Source organism: Delphinus delphis, chromosome 16, assembly GCF_949987515.2.
Source record: "Delphinus delphis chromosome 16, mDelDel1.2, whole genome shotgun sequence".
Classification (NCBI taxonomy): domain Eukaryota; kingdom Metazoa; phylum Chordata; class Mammalia; order Artiodactyla; family Delphinidae; genus Delphinus; species Delphinus delphis.
In genome coordinates this window covers 79,995,816-80,012,760 of record NC_082698.1, presented here as the reverse complement: position 1 = coordinate 80,012,760, position 16,945 = coordinate 79,995,816, and positions in this window count along the sequence as shown.

Below are 16,945 nucleotides of genomic sequence, written 5' to 3'. Positions count from 1 at the left end.
TAATAGTCCATTGTATATATGTACCACATCTTCTTTTTTTTTTTTTTGCGGTACGCGGGCCTCTCAGTGTTGTGGCCTCTCCCGTTGCGGAGCACAGACTCCAGACGCGCAGGCTCAGCGGCCATGGCTCACGGGCCCAGCCGCTCTGCGCCATGTGGGATCTTCCCGGACCGGGGCACGAACCCACGTCCCCTAGCATCAGCAAGCAGACTCTCAACCACTGCACCACCAGAGAAGCCCAGCCCTCTGTCAGCTTTTAAAACCACATCGTTTCCTTTCTATTGCAAGAACTTGGAATGGCTGTGGCATCTGCCAAAGGGTGTTTGATAAGGTCAGCCTGTAACCTCCACTCCTCGTGCTTCTGGAGACCTGGGGGCTAATCCTGGACGTTGTGAACCCACTTTGTTGGCCAACGGAGGGGACTCCAAACACTGCCTGGTCACTGCAGATTATTTCTGCAGCTCAGAGATGTAGAAATGGGGCTGTCAGACCACCTTCCCTTAACTCTGCTCCTGACTCAAGCCAAAGGGGCCTAAAGTGGGGGGCAAATCTCATCAAAATTATCAAAACCCAGAGAGGCCTTTTAGGACCAATGGGCAGACAAAGCCTGGGTGGAAGATATGCTTGTGCTGTGGATATAAGTAAGCTGAAAGGTTAGATGTAAGGGAGATGCTAAAGGCAGTCGGAGGGCTTTGAGATGCTGAATCGCTCCCCTCGTGACCTGTCTTCAGTGTTGGCTTCTGATTAAATAGAGCATTAACCGTAAGTTCGATTTCTTCAACATGGATGGAATCCATTTAGCAGCTCGGCTTCCTCAAAACTTTTGATGTGACTTTCTCTCCTCAAATTTAGGCTGTCTCACCACCTACTGAGAAGGTCTGACACTTTCACAATGACAAGAGTGACTTAATTCAAAATGAGGCAGAATCCTAAGACAATGTGAATTCTTGGCAGGCTCCACGGGGGGCCTTGGGCAATCAGTCTCACTATTTAAGTTTCATTTCCCTCATTGCCAGCTTTGCCTTCCCTTCTCCACCTTTTTTTTTAAATTGAAATATGTTTGACATATAACATTGTGTAAGTTTAAGGTGTGCAATGCGTTGATCTGATACATTTATAGGTTGCAATTTGATTGCAATTGTAGCGATAGTTGGAACTTCTATCATATCACATAATTATCATTTCTTTTTTTGTGGTGGGAATAATTAAGATCTAGCCTCTTCATATATCCAGACAAAACTATAATTCAAAAAGAAACATGCGCCCTATGTTCATAGCAGCACTATTTACAATAGCCAAGACATGGAAGCAACCTAAATGTCCATTGACAGAGGAATGGATAAAGAAGATGTGGTACATATATGCAGTGGAATATTACTCAGCCATAAAAAGAATGAAATAATGCCATTTGCAGCAACATGGTTGGACCTAGAGATGATCATACTAAGTGAAGTAAATCAGAAAGAGAAAGACAAATACCATATGACATCACTTATATGTGGAATCTAAAATAGGACACAAATGAACTGATCTACAAAACAGACCTCACAGACATAGAGAACAGACCTGTGGTTGCCAAGGGGGTGGGGGGACGGGGAAGGAAGGAGTGGGAGTTTGGGATTAGCAGATGCTAGTATATATAGGATGGATAAATGACAAGGTCCTATTGTATAGCACAGAGAACTATATTCAATATCCTGTGATAAACCATAATGGAAAAGAATATGTAAGAGAATATATATATACATATATATATGAATCACTTTGCTGTACAGCAGAAATTAACACAACATTGTAAATCAACTATACTTCAATAAAATTAAAAATAAAAAAGATCTAGCCTCTTGGCAAGTCAAAGTAATTAGAATTCTGCATCTTGAAAGATGGAGTAGAGGTACTTTCCCTACTCCTCCCGTTAATTCAACCCTGCACATTATGTGTAAGATAAACACGAGAAGAGTGAAAAGTGGAACAATGAAAGCCTACCAGCTATGGAACTCAGGGTCCAAGAAAGACACACCACAGAAAAAACTCGTCCCACCACATTCATGGCAGCAAAGACAGAGTGGGGAGCATAGACTTCTACCCTCGCTAGGCTATATAACAAGGCACCCCAATGCCCTGACTCAGGTGGTGTCAGAAAAAGCCAAGCAGGGGCTATGGACTGTCCGTCAAAGAGAGAAAGCCTCCACTTGTGCCCACTCACCCCGCCATACACACAGCATCAGCAGAACTAAGACACATCAGTTCTTCGGTGTTGGGAAATAACTCTCCGTGGGCATTTACATATCCATACACAAAGCCTTCTGAGCAAAGCTTATTGGCAACCTGGGTTAAAGGATGATTGAATGGCAAACATGCTTTGGAACTGAGATCCTGTTTATTGCTGTGGAGGAATTTGAAGTCTTATCTCATCTGGAGATATTTGCTTACATTCAAAAGAGTGAAAAAAAAAAAAAGCAGGGCGGGGGCAACTTCCTCTCCCTAGAGAGTATCTGTTTACAATGCAAAGCAAAGGCCTTTCTCTCTCTCCTCCCAACCCTCTTACCCTCACCCACGCTGCCCAGAGAGGAAAGGCAGGGCAGATGCGCCAGCCAACTATATAAGCTCCGAGTTTCATAGCTTGGAGGGTCCTCTCCTGTGGTACAACCCTGCACGTGCAGGTGTATCACTCCACAGAAGCCGGTCCTGCTGCAGCGCTCTGTGAGAGCAAAGGTCTATTCTGTGATCCAGAGACCTCGTGTTTCCTGTCCAAATAAATTAATATATATATATAAAAACTTGACAGACAGGTTCTCTTGCAAGGCAAGTCTTACCTTCCGAGAGCAAGGCTTTTTAAATTTTTTTTAAATTTTTTTCCAAAGTTGAGGGTTAGCAATGAAATTCCCTACCAAGTGGCACGTTCCCATTCATCATGCATTGCAGATTTCCTACCCTCCTCCCGTTTCTTTGAAGCTTTGACACACTTGTCTGTGATTCATCTCACACAACAGATCTGCCCCTAGAGAGCCCTGTTACCCATACAGAGCCATCCTATTACAGGGTTCTGCTGTTCCTATAGAAACTGCTCCGTGTCTGGCATCCCCAAAAGAACCGTCGTTTCATCTTTTGTTTACTCCTTCTAGGTATTTAGGGGAAGTATGTGCCTGATGATGCGGCAGGAAGAACAGGCCATGTAAACCCTTCAGCTCTATGTCTTATCAACAAAGTTCCGGGTCCCCTGCCTAGCTCGGTCCCTGCCACATAGGGAGGACTTGCTGCCACGTTACTATCGAATGCTTAGCTGCATGAATGAATGGGTCTAGGCTACATGTTCATCCTTCTAACTCGACTTTTACTGCCACTTCCGTTTCCTCTTGCTTCCCGTTTTATTTGCTGCCATCGCTGGCTCCAGCTCGGTGCCCATTTGTCCTGACCGCAATCCGCTGGTGTTCTAATGGCCTCATCCTGCGCTACTGCCAGCCTTCACCTCAGTGTCTGTGCCGGTGCCAGTTACAGCTCTGTCCCTGCAGTTTCTAATTTTCTCTTCCTCCTCTTTTCTACTTCACCCCCTGCTATGTACCAATATGGCATTCATTTCTAGATTCTTCTGTTGTTGTTTCAAAACTGTTCCCGTGAGCCATGCTGTTGAGTCCCAATATTTTCTCTTAGCCCCTTCCCCTCCATGGTTTGGCGACATGTCGCACTCTATCTTCTTTTTTCTCCCAGATGGATTAAGTGATTTTGTCAGGCCATTGGACGGGTGCCATGGCTAATTCTGCCTTATTTCTAGTGTCTTGCAGGCAAGTTACGTGGGGAGCAGAAACTTCTTAATGCTTCGTTTATAGTGAGTAAAAAAGTGGAAGTGAGGATAGGGAACTGACATTTATTTTATCAACACTTTTGTCTTCAGTTCTTACAATGCAGCAGGCACAGTTCTAGGTACTCGGGACACATCAAGGAACAGAAGACAAAAATATTGCCCCTCAAATACTTGCCCTTAAAAGAGCTAACATATAAGAAGTCACTTACTCAGCACCAGGCCCCATTGAGAGAATTACGTATATTATTTCATTTTATTCTCACAGCGACCCCGTAAGCCAGGTACCGTGCCCAAAATGGCATTGGGAATATCCTTTTGAATGTCTTTGTTCTCTCATCTGTGAAAAGTGGTGCATGCCCGTCTCATAAGGTAAATGTTAGGCGAGGACACTAATAATTGTTGAGCGCCTACTGTGTGCTGGGCATTTTTTTCTAGTTACTTTGTAAGCTTTTCCTCACCAACTCTATGAAATGAATAGTCATGTCTCAATTTCCAGATTAAAAACTCTCAATTTCCAGAATAATAGAACAATTTGCTTATGAAAAAGAATATATATACATATACATGTATAACTGAATCACTTTGCTGTACACCAGAAACTAACACAACATTGTAAATCAACTACACTTCTATACTATATGTCTATACAACTATAAAAAGAAAAAAAAGGAACTCAGGAGGAAGTTATTGTTTATTGAGTATCTTTTATGTAAAAAGTAATAATACAGTGCCAAGCTAGGTTAAAACTGCAGAAATTAAGTTCCTGCCATAAATAACTTTACAACCTATTGAGGAGATGTTTCATCAGCTGTTACAATTAAAGCAATTTATGAGACTACGGGAAGGTACGATAGAACCAGATAAGTTGATTTAGGACATGGGGAGATCTGTCTTCCATTCTGGGCCTGATGCGTCTTGGTTTTAGGGATCCTTGGGACATTTACTAGTCGATGGCCAAAAGGCATGCGGTTGTAGGTCTCAGACAGGAGATCTAGGCAGAGCTGTAGCTATGGGCATTGGAGCTGTGAAGTGGATGGAATTGTCCTGGACAAGACAGTACAGTAGTGAGAAAAGAGGCTGGCCCAGACTGGAGAACCCAAGGAACGCCTGCATTCAGGGCAGTGGTCCTCAAACTTGACGGTGCATACAGATTACTTTGGGCGCTGCTTCCCACTTCTGTCCCCTCTTGGCATCCACAGAAATGATTCTATTGATAAGAAACCTGGGATAAACGAATGAAGCCATTCATGTAGGAGGACAGCCAGCCCAGAGCCTATGCCTTCCTTTGCCACCAGCCCCTAGAAAGCTGGGGGCAGAGGCAGCACCTACATCTTGTTTAATTCATCTGTGGCTCACTGGTTGGGAAGTTCAGACTTACAATGCATGCTAAAATTTGAGATTCTCAACCCATCTCCCCTGCGATTCTGGTTTAGTAGGTCCGGCACTCTAGATTTTTCATTAGCACCTGCCATGATTCTGATCCAGGTAGGCTGACGATCTTTCTTTAAGAAACATGATTCTCAGGGTCACACGGACGGGGGATGGCCAGTTCTCTGAAAACCATGTCCAGAAAAGGAAGAAAAAAAAAAAAAGAAACAACTAGAGGGATGTGCTGTCATAAGAGCCAAGCAAAGAGTGTTCCAAAATGGAAGGAGAGGCCTGATGCTGCCAGGAAGCCCAGGAAGGTATGAGCTGGAAAGGTGCACTCAGTTAAAAGCCAAGGGTAGGGACGGTGCGTTTGGCGATCTCAAGGGGGCAGTGAGCCAAACGTAGAACAGAGAAGAAGAGACAGTGGAGGGAGGTGTAAGGTTGAGGAGACAGTTTTTTAATTGTCTTTAAAGATGGAAGACACTTGAACACATTAGATGCTTGAGAAGGAACCAGTAAAGGGGAAGAGGTTATCATTTATGAGAACGATGGGATAATTTGATCTCTACCAGTCTCCTAGGGGGATGAGAGATGGAGGCAGGTAAAGGGCCTTAATCTCAGAGAACAGCTATAATCATTTCAGGAGTGCTGTGTTCAAAGTTGGACTTTTCCCCAAATGCATAATCACCAGAATTACTAGGGAATGTAAAAAAGATCAAAGTTCTCCCCTTCTCCCCACCTCTGGAGAGCCTAATTTAATAAATACGGAGATTTCAGTATAACAAAAAACACAATAACTTATATTTTTTAAAAGCCCTCCAAGGAAATCTGATAATTAGCCAGGCTTTAAAACTACTGGCTTTTAATGTTCATTAACTCATGAAAAATCGCTTTCCCTTAGTCCTCCCCAGAAAATAAAGACTGGAACACTTCACTGAAGTAAAAACAAAATATTCTGGGTTTGAGTATTTGAAGGTTGAGAGCAGGTTCAGTTAACCATTCAAGCAACATGCAAAGACCAAGGTTAACCTCTTTCCAAAATATAGTAACAGCTTTTCATTATTTGGAGCGCCAAGGACCATGAGCATGTTTTTATTTGGTCATTTACAGCGGTGGGAGTGCAAGAGATTAGAAAACTCAGTCTCAGAAATTACAGCATGGGGATAGGTTTACCCTTAATTTCACTTTAGAAACACAAATGGGGCCTAGGGATTGGACAGTGACAATAGGGAAATCAAACAGCCAAGGGCTTGAGCATTTGGGGCAAAGGACCAGGGCTGCCACTGTAGAGAGCTGGTTCCATTGCCAGTTCTATCAGTATCTGCATGTGCCATTAGGTGCCACACATCAGTTTTCTGATCTACGAAACTGTGGGTAATAGTTCCAGCCCCTAACTGCCTTTTGGGAAGGTCCTAGCATTAAAATGACGTAATCGATGTAGTGGCATTTGGCATAAACATGCCGTATAGACACAGCTATTGTGCTGGTCAATGGTCTCATTGAAAAATGTGTCACTCTAAACAGTTTGTCTGAGAAACTGGGCTATAAATTGTGAAGGAACTTGGCTTTCTACATGACACACTAATTCCATCTACTTCCTACCAGAATGAAAATAAGGTAGCAGAATTTTCTGACACTTTAACAGTTTACTGATTATGGTGACATGATATACGTATGACATAAAAATATGTATAAAATTGCAATGTTAACCTTATTCAATTTTTTTTAAGCTATCAATTTCAGAGATCCCTGGTTCCCCGATAGACATGGAACAAAAGCCTTTTTATGTCTTGAGTTTTAAATGAGTATTAAATCCCCTTTTAACCCTCCTCCTCTTAGCTGCCACTTCAAATGTACGATAGGTCTAAAATGGACGTCTTGGCAACCCCAGAGCCTCTCCTATCTCAGTTCCAAAGCATGTTTGCCACTCAATCATCCTTTAATCCAGGTTGCCAGTAAGTCTTGCTCAGAAGGCTCTGACTGTGTATGGATGTAAAAATGCCCACGGAGAGTTATTTCCCAACACTGAAGAACTGATGGTCTCAATTCTGCCCGTACTCTGTGTTTGGCGGGTGAGTGGGCAGAAACGGAGGCTTATTTCCATATTGGATCTATTCCTTTAGCTCTAACTTTTGTTGCTGTTTTGTGCTCTGTTGTGCTGAGTCATGCTGGCTCTGCAGCTTTTATAAAAGAATGTTGCCTATAGCATGAAATATACACAATAGCCCTTTCTTAATGTTCTCCCTCCCAGGCTTGACCTTTAAAGGTAGTAAAATACTTTTCCATTCAACAGAGATAAAAAGTTGTAGAACAGAAAATATGAAGGTTTACAGGAACCTCGTGACCAGACATATAGGGACAGCTGCAAGAACAAAGGATTCAGGCACCAGGGAGTCTGCACCGACCAGTCACGCCGAGCCCCCGACCCCTTTTAGTATAAAAGAAGCCTGAATCCTAATTCAGGTAAGATGGTTCTTTAGGACACTAGTCCACCTTCTTCTCGGTCTGCTGGCTTTCTGAATAAAGTCGCTATTCCTTGTCCCAACAACTCATCTCTCCGTGTGTTTGCCTGTTGTACAGCAAGCAGTATGAGCTTGAACTCAGACTCAGTAACAGTGTGTTAGTGTAAAGAAAAAATATCACCCACCATTCCAGTTCTACAAGGATCAAGTCATTAGCCATTGCAACTGCCCACTGACACTGCACCCTGAGGGGAATTCAGTATAGAAAAGACAGGAAACATTCTGTGCTTTGGATAAATGGGCCCCTGGATGGTTAAGATGCTTATCTAAGGAAGAATTTCAATGACCTTAGATCCTTGCATCTTCCCATACGTAGAAGAGCACTAAAATCATTAACTTGACGTATTTGTTCTTTGTGATTATCAGTAATCTTTTTATGCTTGACTACATGTATTTCCCAGCCCCAAAACTCATATATATACTGGTTTTTCCCTTACTTCTGCAGAACAGTTCCTCAGAGCTATCTAAGAGACTGTCTCCCAGGCTATAATCCTCAGTAAGGTCCCCAAATAAAACTGAATCTCACTGCTCTTACATATGTTTTTAAATTCAGTAACAGTTTTGGTGACCATGAAGGGATGCAGGGCATCTTCCCCACCACCTGAACTCTACAAAGGTCTGGAGCCTTGGTACCAACAAGGGACCTCATGCCTGTTCACCTTCTCAGCAAGCCCTGACGAATTTGTTTGAGTCTCTCCCGGTCTCGGGTCACCCATCACTGGGTGACAATCTTGAGTTTTATTCAGTGGTGGATAAACTCCTCTCTGTGAGGATTAGGTTTTCTTTGAGATTACGTTCAAAAAGGGGTACCTGTATTCCTCAACTGGGAGACATTGGGAGATTTTTCTCAGTTGAGAGACACTGAGCTGGTTGGATTGGGTGATTAGGTAGGAGGCTGACCTGACATCTTTCCTCGGTTTGGATACCTTAAAAGAGTTTGTCAGAATAAAAGCAAAGGTACCATAGGAGACCTCTTAACTCCGAAGATAAGGGACACAGCTTTTCCCAGCTGGTAACGGCTTTCTCCGGCAACTAAGAAATTTACAAGAGTGGTGGAGGCGAGTTCTCATAACCGTGCAGTGGCCCCATAGGGAAAACCACTTATTGCTTTAAAGAAACTCATCCACCTGTGGACACACACACACACACACACACACACACACACACACACACACAGAGGTTTGGCCATCCAGGGCTCCGAGTGCCCTTGGCGGTGTCAGACTGCGTGAGGGAGAAACACAAAAGAGAGCTGAAATGACTCTATGGCGACACCTAGAGGAATTAAGCTCAAAAACAGTACACTGGCTCACCACACAATTTCATTAGCAATTTTACTGACAAACCAACTTTTAAATGGGTAACAGAGTTTCCCAAACAGAGAAACAAGGGATGTCAGCTAACCTCTGACAACACCCCAGATGGGTTTATGGAATTTACACTTGCAAGCACTTAATATTTGGAATTAAAGAAATCTCACCCTAAAAATGGCCAAGATGAGGGTCTTTGACATTCCAAAATTGGTTTTTGTGTATGCAGTTAGAGAAAACCAGATTGATAAAACATCTTTTCAAAATTCTGACCCTAAGGGAACAAAAGCCCTTCTAGGAGCAACTTGCATTTTTTTCCCTGTGCCTTTGAGATGTAAATGTTCTAACAGGGCTCTCTCAGGAACTCTTATCTTACTCTTATCTAGACCAGCTCCAATTCCTGAGACTGAGAAGAAAAAAAAGAGAAAAGAGGTCTTTTTAAATTCAAATGAGTAAACTTAATTTATTCCAACTGTTCTTTTTAAACTAGCAAGTTTTGTATTGTAATACCTGATTCATGACTAAATTTTAAAATGAAACTGAAAGATTTCTGGCTGTGTCTGTTTATAGCCCATGTGTATGTTTTAGATACCTCTGGATGGCATTTCCAAAATTAATTTGTAAAAGAGATCTATTTGGTTGGCTTAAAGAAAAATTAAGTGCTTACATAACTTCTCAGAAATAAAAATAAATAAATAAAAATTTTCAAAAACGAACCCAAATGAATTTCAGGTTCCTGTAATCTGGGAAATATTCAGTATTAAATTAATATCTGGTATTAAAGTTAGCTTAAATGTGTTGGTTCAGTTAATACAGACATGTCTTTAGAGTCATCAGCATTAAGTATAATACTTTTATTGTACCTAGGTTTACTGGAAGTCAAATAAGAGCCTATCTCTGTTACAAAATTTGTCAGCAAGAAAATGAAATTGGTATGATGGAATTTTTATAAGTAAATTAAATATAAATGAGATTTTTTAGGTGAACTCTTTAGGAGTAATTATGTTTCACGGCATGTCTACTTCAAAATAGTTGCCCCAGATTTTTAGTAACTTAAAACTTTGAAGTTTTGCTAAATTAAGTTAGACAATGAAAGTTTATTGATGATCTAGATCATTCTGAAACAGGAGGGAACGGGGCAGGGCACAACCTTTAAAAGAATGACATAGGCTGAGGACACGACATAAACTGATTAGAACCAAATGGGTCCAAGATGGCGGACGAGTCGACTTCCACTAGACCTTGAGCCTCAGTATACGCTCACTGTAACACATCAGCAAAGCTAAATGACACACCCACAGGCGCCATGACAGTTCCAAGAGCGACCACAAGGGTCAAAAAGAGGGCGGTGGCCCAGTTCCTGGAAATCCCCGCCCCTTCCCCCAAACAGCTGGAATACTCCTACCACTCATTAGCCTGTGAAATGACCCACCCCTATAAAAACGGACAACCCCAGACCCTGGTGCCACTCTCGCCTTCTGAGATGGCCAATGCTCTGTGGGTGGAGTGTGTGTCTCTCTGAATAAATCTACTTCTTACATATCACTTTGTCTCTCACTGAGTTCTTTCTGTGATGAGACATCCAGAACCTGTGCTTCGTTAAGTCCTGAGACCACATGTGTGATCTCGATTAAAAGACCATGGGTTCGGGCTTCCCTGGTGGCGCAGTGGTTGAGGGTCCGCCTGCCGATGCGGGGGACGTGGGTTCGTGCCCCGGTCTGGGAGGATTCCACATGCCGCGGAGCGGCTGGGCCCGTGAGCCGTGGCCGCTGAGCCTGCGCGTCCGGAGCCTGTGCTCTGCAACGGGAAAGACCACAACAGTGAGAGGCCCGCGTACCGCAAAAAGAAAAGAAAAAAAAAAAAAAAAGACCGTGGGTTCAAGTCCCAACCTGAGCTGCATGGCTTCAATTCCCAGCCAAACACATCCAGAATTCCTGAGAAGCAGGGTCCCAGCTACAAGGTGAAGTGTCGAGAAACTGGGAAGCAGGACCAGCCCTTGTGCAGACCGGCATTAAATGACTGGACTGGGGCTGAAGACGGAAGATCCAGGAAGGAAAGGAACATTCCTCGCTGTCTCAACTGAGGTAGGGAAGCCGAGAGGGGTGGAAATAAGGCCTCCTTATAAACCAGCAAAACGTGATGGCACAAGTGTCCTTCCTGCAAGGTTCATGAAGATGTCTCTTCCTCAAAAGAAAACTCAGTTTCCAAATTCCTTAGAGTGAGCGCTCCATGGAGACAAGGTTGCAGGCCTCTCATCCTTGCGGCTTTAACCCATGGTGTGGAGTCAGCCCTCCCCAGTTCCCTGTGTTCCACCAGCCACATGGACAGCTGCGAGCATCCCAGGACCCCCAGGCTGCAGCGGCTGCTGCCAGCCGAGAGATGCATGTTTCTTGCCTTGCTGACCTGTTTCTCTCTGAGTCATTTTGAGTCCTATGAAATGTGAACATATGTCACATTTGAAAGGAAAATGCCCTGGGAATCTTGCCACGTGTGAAGACCAGCAAATGGTGCCGAGCCTGTGTGAACCACCTGAGAACGCAGACCGTTGGCAGGTTACACCCCGAGTTTACTCACCGTCCATTCGCACCCCAACCCACCAAAGCCTGCTGCCGAGAAGTGCTGATTCTCACCCCCTAGGTCCCCTGCTTCAAGGGCTTCCAGCTCTTGGAGGTTTTCCTAACAAAACCACATGCCAAGAAGATGTAGCACATATATACAATGGAATATTACTCAGCCATTAAAAGAAACGAAATTGAGCTATTTGTAATGAGGTGGATGGACCTAGAGTCTGTCATACAGAGTGAAGTAAGTCAGAAAGAGAAAGACAAATACCGTATGCTAACACATATATATGGAATTTAAGAAAAAAAATGTCATGAAGAACCTAGGGGTAAGACAGGACTAAAGACACAGACCTACTAGAGAATGGACTTGAGGATATGGGGAGGGGGAAGGGTGAGCTGTGACAAAGCAAGAGAGAGGCATGGACATATATACACTACAAAACGTAAGGTAGATAGCTAGTGGGAAGCAGCCGCATAGCACAGGGAGATCAGCTCGGTGCTTTGCGACCGCCTGGAGGGGTGGGATAGGGAGGGTGGGAGGGAGGGAGACGCAAGAGGGAAGAGATATGGGAACATATGTATATGTATAACTGATTTACTTTGTTATAAAGCAGAAACTAACACACCATTGTAAAGCAATTATACCCCAATAAAGATGTTAAAAAAACAACAAAAAAACCCCCAAAAAAACACATGCCAATGTTGCCCTCTCTAAGTAGAGGAAAGCAACTCAAGCCTCATTTTTTTTTTTCAGGTGATGACATTTCTTCACACCCCATGAGCTATTCTGACTCAGTCTTTCACTCTCCTGTTTTACTCTGACATTTAAAGTAAAATGCTGTCATACTCACAGATGTGGAGAACAGGCTTGTGGTTGCCAAGGGGGAAGGGTTTGGGGGAGGGATAGACTGGGAGTTTGGGATTAGCAGCTGCAAACTATTACATAAAGGATGGATAAACAACAAGGTCCTACAGTATAGCACAGGGAACTGTATTCACTATCTTATGACAAACCATAATGGAAAAGAATATTAAAAAAAAAGACTGTATATATATATATATATATATATGTATAACTGAATCACTTTGCTGTACAGCAGAAATTAACATAACACTGTAAATCACCTATACTTCAATTAAAAAATAAATATGAATTTGTAAATGGAAAAAAAATTTTTTAAATAAAGTGAAAAATAAATTGCTGTGAAAACAAGTGGAGGCCCAGAATGGAGAAGGGAACAGTCATCTTGACCAGAAGTTTCACCCGAGGGTTGGCAGGGATGCAACAGCTGCTCTAGGCTCTGGCTACAGAGGATGTGTTTTTACATAAAATTGAACGGAGAACCTGCTCCTTGTGGCTGAATCCCAGCGCTGAAGGAAGCAGATGGAGTCCAGCGGTGCTGGGAGAAGCTCTGGCTCCTGTGGGATCCTTCACTTGGCCCTTAGCTCTGCCCTGCACGCAGCCCAAATGGGGTCTCCCCCGGTTACAGTGGTGCTGGCACTGCTGCGGCCCCAGCAAGATCTTTCATTACGTGGAATATAAAAACCTCGTGTTCCTGACTTCCCTGCCACGGCACTCCTGGTACCCAGGAGCCACTGGGCAGGACACCCTAAAGCCTGGATCCGGCACTGCTCTCCAGGCAGAGTGGCCCCTTAAAGGCAGGCTCTGACCAGCCTAGGTCCTGGATACTCATTAATAAATTGTACGGTTACTGTTTCGAATAAGTCATATGTGAATGAGTCATTTCTCTACAAAACTCATCACTCCCCTGTATCAGCAAGGCAGACGGCAGGAGGAGGGCTGGCCAAGGGCACAGAGCACTGGCTGATACGGGGCCTTTTGCTTAATGAAGAAGGTGGCCCAGGTGAGTCAGGAGCATAATAGTCTGCACTCCTGGCCTGGCTGCGTAACAAGAGGCCTCTCCAGGCACCAGTGACCGGCCAGGGGGACCGGGTGAGTGCACTGCTCTTCTGGCAGCCGCTCTGCAGCCGTGAACCAAGGTCACACCGCACAACCTAGATGTCCTGTGTAATTGTGAAAGGAAGTAGGAAGGCTGGGCAGATGCATCAGCCACCTGCACCTCCTGGTTTGTTTCCTGCTGCGTCTTCGATAGACTAAGATCACGAGAATAAGGAGGTTGGAGGTGTGTAAAGGGAAGGGTCTTGCTCTTGACAAAGAAGTGGAGTTGATTCCAGGACCAGACAGACAGCCTGTGAGGCCAGACAGAGTGCAGGGAGCACCTGGCCGTCCTGCCCTGGGACAACAGGCTGGCATTTTGGTGGCTTGTCACACACTGGTGGACCTATGCTCTAGATCACAAAGCTAACGGCCTCACAGGTGTGCCCACCTGGAGTCCTCTTGAACAGGTAACCCCCCTGCCCACGGGAGGGCTAGCTGCTCCTCTGGACGTGGTCCTGTCTTCAGCCAGATGAAGACCCCAGAATTGTCCTCGGAAACTTCCCATGAGTCTCCAATTACTCTGGCTGTTGTTCTCCAGACCAGACAATGCCTTCGGCAGGTCTTTTCTCGGAGTCCTGTCCCTCCTCATTCCCCAACCTTAAAATGCAAATTTTAAGATGTTACCCTCCAGCTCAGAAGACCTCTGGGCTCGGGACTTTCCTGGTGACACAGTGGTTAAGAATCCACCTGCCAATGAAGGGGACATGGGTTCGAGCCCTGGTCCGGGAAGATCCCACATGCCGTGGAGCAACTAAGCCCGTGTGCCACAACTACTGAGCCTGCGCTCTAGAGCCCGAGAGCCACAACTACTGAGCCCGTGTGCCGCAACTACTGAAGCCCGCGAGCCTAGAGCCCCTGCTCCACAACAATAGAAGCCACCGCAATGAGAAGCCCGCGCACCGAAATGAAGAGTAGCCCCTGCTCGCTGCAACTAGAGAAAGCCCGTGCACAGCACTGAAGGCCCAACGCAGCCAAAAAATAAATATATTTTTAAAAATTAAAATTAAAAATAAATTAATTAATTTAAAAAAAAAAGAAAAAGAAAACCTCTGGGCTCCGCAGACCCTGGTGCACAAGCCTGCTGAGAGCTCAGACCACCTAGCCTCACCTCCTCAGGTCTGCTGCCCACCCACCATAACCAACGACAGCAGGCGTCCAGGCACAGCAAAGGACAGACCCGTCCCTCCACGTGGGTTCTCGAACCTGGATGACGAGGCCTCTGATGGAGCTGAATCTGTGGTTGTGCTCTGGTAAACTGGGAACCAGGAAGATGCCCAAAGATCTCTTCTCTCCCTGACACACAGGAAACATGTACTGTCTCCAGTGTCGACAGCTTCGTTTGTGTAACAAACCCAGTCTCCTTTTTTGAGCCCTGAGCTCCTGAATTGTTTTTCCCCTACTGTCCAAAGAGCGGGAAAAATCCTTCCAGGGACTTCCACATTGAAACCCAACATGAGGTGACCAGTTCTGTCAGTCATGAAGAAATGGCTTTCTACTGCTCGGAAACAAATTATTGGAAGTCTCCCAGTAATGAGGTATCAATGGAATGATACTATTTTTGGAAACAGAAGTTTGCTGTAACAATACCACTCTTACTTAAACCTGGTTCAGATGGAAAATCCATCCCTGAAATGGATTATATAAGTACAGAAAAAATTAGTTGATACGGAAATGAAATATACTTTTGAATATATATATATATATATATAATGGTTTCAACCAAGTTGTTAAGTAGGAAACTTTCCTCATGATGCGTTCTTATTCTAATTCCTTCTTTAAAATCTTAAATTCTTCAAAATTTTAAATTTCAATTTAATTATTTTCCAAAAGATCCCAAATGTTTGTGGCTTGAGGTGTTCTGTGCTTGCTGTTTTTACAATGCTTCAAAATTGAAACTTAAAAAGTAATATCCTAGCATTGAAAACCCCCAAATGGATGCGTCTTGATATTACAAGGTGGGATTCTCAAAGCTCATTCATCTAGAAATTCCTGGAATGTAGATTTGAAAATGCAAAACCATTTAAGTGAAGCCCCAGAGAAATGGTAGTTTCCTTATAAACATTAATCATTTCCTGTACAAGATGTAAACCTGGAGCGGAGTTCAGCAGAAGGAACACAGCAGGGCAAGAGGCGTCCGCTTGGCTGCAGTCATCCTGGGAGCCCTGTGGAGCTTCCTGATCTGTCCAGAGACTGAAGCCAGGGTGGTGTGATTCTGAAGTCACTCGTTAGAGCTTTGGCTTCCTGATTCCCCAGCTTCCTGGCTGTGGCAGAGTTAGCAATTATCTGGGGTGTTGTTCTGAGGGTCCTGCCAGCAATTCTGTAAGCACTTTGCTACTTGTATTAAACCCCTTTTGATTAAAATACCTGGAGTGGTTTGGAATTGCCTTGTGACTAACACAATGCTAATCCTTCCCTTTATATCATAAGGTAGATATTATTTCCCTTTTTTTTTTTTTTTTTGCGGTACGCGGGCCTCTCACCATCGTGGCCTCTCCCGCTGCGGAGCACAGGCTCCGGACGCACAGGCTCAGCGGCCATGGCTCACGGGCCCAGCCGCTCCGCGGCATGTGGGATCTTCCCGGACCGGGGCACGAACCCGTGTTCCCTGCATCGGCAGGCGGACTCTCAACCACTGCGCCCCCAGGGAAGCCCTATGTCCCCTATTTTATAGGTGAGGAATGTGAGGTTTCCTGATCATTTGTTTCAAAGTGTTATTCTTGCTTCTCTTACCCTCTTACCTTAAGGAAAAGTACTCATGGTTATATGAGACATTATGGCTTATCACTGTGGGAAGTATACTTAATCACGGTTAAGAAAATATGTGAGATGCTTATTAAATAAATTGAAGAAAGCAGCCTTGGACTTCAAAAAAGATTGGCAACAGAAGGCATAAACTACTCCAAAGAAGGTAAATTAGAGACATTCCGAGGGCCAGGCTCAGATACAGTCATTAAAATAGCAAGATTAGAGTGTGCATTTAAATACTAAATACTAATGGTGTTCCTAAGAAATGCATCTCCTTTATTAAGCTTAAGATCTACATATTTGTAAGATAATCATACCTGCCAAAGCCATGATGCAGGAATCGTTTTTGCTATATGTTGAGGCAGAGCAATTGTACATAGCACGGGCCGTGAGAATACATGTCGCAGATCTCCAATCACAGGGAGTTTAACTGAGCAAAGGCTCTGGCTGTGGTGCTCTGAAATCTATCACGGCATTTGCCCTGAAGCCGTGATGAAGTCAATGAGTGAGAGCAACAGGGTCCATAAAGCGGGCCATTCCCAGGAGCCCCTGGACTTCCTGACATCTGATTTGGCTTGAGGGCCTCCTGATGGTCCAGCAGAACCTTCCTCACGTGGCACCCGGCACCTGTGATGGACGCTTCCATGAACCATGCCCTTCTCTCTCCTTCTCTTGTT